The following is a 5,649-nucleotide window of genomic DNA, read 5'->3' on the forward strand; positions in this document are numbered from 1 at the left end:
CCATGCGAATGTTTGATAAGCGTGTTGAAGCGTTGTTCAGAGATCTGCTTTTTTCTCCTGCAAAACCTCTTGGGGAAATTGAGGATTTCTTTTACAGAGTTGAGTTCCAGCACAGAGGTAGCCCGCATATTCACATGATGGTTTGGACAACAGACAAAATAGAGGTGGATGTCAATGATGATCAGACTGTCTGTAACTTCGTGGACAGATACATCTCAGGTCGACTGCCTGACCCTGAAAAACAACCTGAACTTTTCAAGAAAGTCACTGAACTCCAGAAGCACAGCAAAAACCACACAAGGACTTGCTTTAAGAGTGTCAACTCTGGTTGCAGATTTGGATTTCCTAAACCACCAATCACACGAACAATGATTGTCAGACACGATGAAACTTCAGACACTGAAGCTGCAAAAAACAAACTCAGACCAGTGATGGACCTGCTGAATGAACCTGAAGCTGCTTCTCTAACTATTGAGCAGATTCTGTCACGATGCAACTTGACAATGTCTGAATATGAGCAAAGTCTCCACGCCATGAACAAAAAGACTGCCATCATTCTGAAACGTGACCCAACAGACTGTTGGATCAATAATTATAACCAACACCTGCTTGAAGCCTGGGATGCCAACATAGATGTGTCCTTCATACTGAATGCCTATTCATGTATTCAATATCTTACTAAGTACATCACTAAGAAGGAAAGTGAGCTTTCTGACTACCTGAAAACAGTTATTGATAACTCTGACAAAAGCACTGTGAACGAATGTGATGAAATGAGAGCTGTGATGCAGGCCTATTCAAAGAAGAGAGAAATCAGTGCTCAGGAGTGTGTAACTCGAGTCTGTGGCTTGAAAATGAAAAAATGCTCCCGCAGTGTTGTCTTTGTACCAACTGATGATAACCCAGTGAAAATGAGCCGTCCGATGAGCTTCCTGGAAACAACAACCGATGAAAGTGATAACATTTGGATGACAAGTTTGGGAGATAAATACAAATGCAGACCTGAGACAGAAGAGTATGAGGAAATGTCCCTAGCTGATTTTGCTGCTTTGTGCCGGTTTGTGAGTGGTCCAAATCCAAAAAATGGTGTTCTTCCTCTCCTAAATGAGCTTGGATTTGTACAGAAACGAAAAAATGAGAAAGCAGCCATAATCAGATATTACCACTGTTCAGAGCAAAAGGATCCAGAGCAATATTATGGGCGATTGCTGAGACTTTACCTTCCACACAGATCAGAGCAGGACCTGAAACCACAGAGGTACCAAACCTATCAGTCCTTCTATAACTCTGGTTGGATACGACTTCCATGTTCAGAACACAGTGAGTCTGTAAGAAGTGTTGTCAAAAGAAACAAAGACAAGTATGAGAAAAACTCTGAGGAGATTGAGAGTGCAGTGGAAGAATTTGAACAAAACAGAGACAATGTGGTCGATGAATGGTGCAATCTGGCCCCCGAGACTGAACTTGTGAGGTTACAGTGTGATGAAAATCTGCCTGAGAGAAATGTAGATGATGAAAACGAACAGGAAAATGTGCCAGATTACAATCGTCAGTCAAATGCTGTAACAGAGGTCAGGGCCATCAGACAGCAACCTGCAGTTGATCCAGCTGTGTTACGCACAATGTACCAGAATCTGAACCAGAAGCAGGCCTGTGTGTTCTATGCTGTTAGACACTGGTGTATACAGCGTGTTTGTGGCTTGAACCCAGATCCATTTTACTTCTATATTAATGGCGGTGCAGGGACTGGAAAGTCACATCTGATTAAATGTATTCACTCTCAAGCATCAAAGATCCTGAGCAGACTGCCCGCTAATGCAGAGGAGGCTGACATTTCAAACCCAACTGTCTTATTGACATCATTTACTGGAACAGCAGCTTTTTCTATCAATGGTTGCACGTTACATTCACTACTCAAACTACCCAGAAGTCTGAACCCCCCCATTCAAGGACTTGGTAATCAACTGGATGAAGTCAGATCTGAACTTATCAATGCAGAAATTATTGTTATTGATGAGATTTCAATGGTTTCAAAGCCCCTTTTTGCTTATGTGGATGCAAGACTGAAACAAATTAAAGGCTCTCAAAGACCTTTTGGTGGAATGAGTGTGCTCTGCGTAGGGGATTTTTTTCAGATTCCACCGGTACGCCAAACAAAACCTCTGTGCGTGTTTGACCCTGAACACATTGACCTATGGCAAGAACATTTTCACATGATCACACTTACTGAGATCATGCGTCAGAAAGATGATGTTGCCTTTGCAGAGATGTTGAACAGGATTCGTGTAAAAGAAAAGACAGATGAACTTTCTCAGAGTGACAGAGAATTGCTATCACAGGCTCTAACTCTACCAGAACACTGTCCAGTCGAGGTCTTGCACATATTTGCTACAAACAAGGATGTGAAAGCCCATAACACAGCTACGCTGGAGAAGCTTCATTCAAACCTGATCAGGATTGATGCAGATGATTTCCAGAAGGATCCACGTACAGGCAGAATGGCAAGAAAGGAGAAACCATTTACAGGTGGGCGAAATGATTTACCTGACACTCTCAATGTTGCAGAGGGAGCTCGTGTCATGCTGACCAGAAACTTGGACACATTGAACGGCTTGGTCAACGGTGCGTTTGGTCAACTGATGAAAGTGGTGAGATCTGAAAATGATGGACACATCATTAAACTTGGCCTTAGAATGGACAACCAGCAGTCGTTGAGAAGCAAACGAAGTGGTGGTGCAGCATCGGATGATCTGGTTTACGTCGAAAGGTCAGAGGAAAATCTGAAATTTAAAGGTGTGGTACGCAGACAGTTTCCTGTAAAGCTAGCTTTTGCATGCACAATTCACAAAACCCAGGGTCTCACTACACAGCGAGCTGTTGTTTCATTGAAGAACATTTTTGAACCTGGTATGGCTTACGTTGCTCTCAGCAGGGTCACATCTCTCAGTGGACTGTACTTATTGAACATGGATGAAAACAAGATTTATGCCAATCCTGCAGTTACTGCTGCCCTTCAGAACATGCAACAAGCCAGTTTTGAAGAAATGATGCCCCTTCTTCAGGTCAGAGAAACAACCTGCAGAGCTGACACCCTAACACTGATCCATCACAACACAGAAGGTTTGCCATCTCACATCAGTGACATTAAGAGTCATCATGAACTGTGTCTAGCAGATGTCTTGTGTCTAACTGAAACTCGCCTGCAAGGATCTTTTCTTGCAGATGGTCTTCATTTGGATGGCTACACCATGTTCAAACGCAACAGACACCTGTCTTACACCAACTTTCCTCAGATGGCCAGCAGAACTGGTGGTGGAGTTGCTGTGTATCTGAAGAATCATTTTCAGGTTCAGGAGAAACAGTACATACATAATGTCACTGATCTTGAGTTTTTGGTCTTAAAAGTCCAGGCTCCATTCTCTGCAGTTATTGCTGTTGTGTACAGACCTCCAGACTACAGCGTAAGACCATTCATGCAAAACCTGGTAAGTCTTCTAGAGTCACTTGAGATAATGGACTGTCACCCAATCATTGTGTGTGGAGATTTTAATGAGAACCAGCTACTTGAAGGAAGAAAACCCATTTTGGAGCTGTTTCAGTCCAAGGGGTATGCACAGCTGATTACCTCTGCCACCACAGACAAAAACACACTGCTTGACCTGATTTTCATTTCTCGGCCCCAGCAAAGTCTCACCTCCGGTGTCCTGAGAACATATTACAGCTACCACAACCCTGTTTTCTGCGTACTGACATCTTCATAAAGCTGTACGGTGAGTTTGAAGTTAATTAAAAGTCATGCTTATTACCTAATATTTTTTTTTGCTATCATGAATGTTTAAATATTTCTATAGTATTAAGAATCATTAATACATCTGTTTAATTATTTATAAATAAAACAAGACTGTAAGGTAAATGTTTTCTGTAAAAAATAAAAAAAAACGCTGCTTTTTTGCCTCAGATTAAAAAAAGGCATCAGAAAATAATGTCTCAGAAAAAATCATTACAAGAAATGTTTTCAGGAAAAAAATATTAAGAAGAAATCAAAATAAAAGGTCCCTGAAAAAAGGCAAACTTCTGAGTAAAATATTGCCTTTTTTTTCTGAGACCTGAAGATGTCATAAAATGTAAATCATGCTATGACCAGTTTCCCAAAATACAAAGTCACATTTGCTTTTAATAACCAATCAATCATCAGTGCAAGGTTGTATTATTGCTAATATGTTTTTTGTTGTTGAACTTATCATGAAATCAGGATAATGGGTATCATTATTTTGTAGAAGCAATCTTTTTTATGTATAAACATTGTTCTCGATCAAGGAGTATTTTAGAGTCAATACATATTTTTGCTAAGACAATTTAAAGATTACACCAACCTGATCAGTATGAAAATGTACAGTTTTTATCTACATTCTGACTTGGCCTTTACCTGGGTGGGTTTGGGTGGGGTAAAGGCCAAGTCAGAATAATCTGAGCAGCTGAAAAGCTGCTTAAAACAAAATGCACCAGTCAGTATGAGTTTATGTGTAACCCATATTGACTGGTGTCAATTTAGAGAAACCAGCTGTCACTCCATATTAGGATAGGTGATAGGGAATGGCTTGTGTTTAATAATGGCTTGTAACTTTATTTTGTGTAGATACATTTTACCTTGTCAGGTACGTCCCTCCTGTCTCTGTGACCACAACTTCAAACTTTGCCAACGTCAGTGGAAACATCTCTGCACCATCTTTTTGAACTGTTAATCCAAACAAGACCCATCAGTGTTTGACCAGAGACATGTCACATAGTTTATAGAGACTGCTGTTCTACGACCTACTACCCCAGTCTGTTTTAAAAGGCACAACACACCCATCAGTTGACCAATGGATAACCCAGACAACATCACCATAAATGATAAATCATCCAGACAGAACTCCTGTTCCGGTCAAGGAGATGAGGGATTCAAGAAGCAAAAGGAGGTTATTAATCTTTTCATATTATACATTATAATGTGTTGGTTGTATTATTGCTTTTAGTATATATATATATATATATATATATATATATATATATATATATATATATATATTTAATAGATAGTTACCTATAGCAACGTGGAGCCATTGATTTGTTTTCCTTTCTATTTTATTTACATTCTTCCTCTGCAGCTATGCCTGTCTTGAGGCAATTATCTTTTCACAGGCCAGCCCTTCAAAACCTCATTAATGAGGTGCAAGTGGGACTGACCAATAGCTAGGTGTCAGACAGCTTGGACTCTGGTTTTGTTATCAGCAGCCCTTTCTAAGGTATTTGACAATAATACACAAGCCTTATTTTGCTGCTTATAAGCTTTAAATGATTGAAATTACTTTTTGTCTGGATTTTGCAGAGCATGTTACCTCCATGTTACCTCCAAAGAACACGTTGGAGGTTTTGGTGTTGCTTCTGACCACAGTGGTTGGAACCAAGCTGTATCATGTCTACAATGACCAGACATGTTGCTGTAAGATGAAGTGCTGCCAAGCTGTCATTTCCAGTCAGGTTTTGCCTTGTCTGTGTGGACTGAGGTTTTAAACGGAAGCCTTTAAGGTAATACTTTCTACTGTTTCATTCCTCATTAATACATTTAAACACATGGTTAAAAATGTTTATGTTTGTCTTTCAGATTCG

At 40.1% G+C, this 5,649-nt stretch overlaps 1 long non-coding RNA gene across 1 annotated transcript; it reads right to left on the reverse strand.

The window, feature by feature from the left end:
* Nucleotides 1–369: 369 nt before the first annotated feature.
* On the reverse strand, nucleotides 370–4,804 carry LOC118559528. Its single transcript, XR_004928914.1, has 4 exons — nucleotides 4,648–4,804; nucleotides 2,545–2,655; nucleotides 1,221–1,326; nucleotides 370–1,109 (listed from the first exon to the last, which is right to left on the reverse strand). It is a non-coding gene; the product is annotated as an uncharacterized LOC118559528 (long non-coding RNA).
* Nucleotides 4,805–5,649: the final 845 nt, after the last annotated feature.

The sequence above is a fragment of the Fundulus heteroclitus genome, unplaced genomic scaffold (genome assembly GCF_011125445.2).
Source record: "Fundulus heteroclitus isolate FHET01 unplaced genomic scaffold, MU-UCD_Fhet_4.1 scaffold_308, whole genome shotgun sequence".
NCBI lineage: Eukaryota > Metazoa > Chordata > Actinopteri > Cyprinodontiformes > Fundulidae > Fundulus > Fundulus heteroclitus.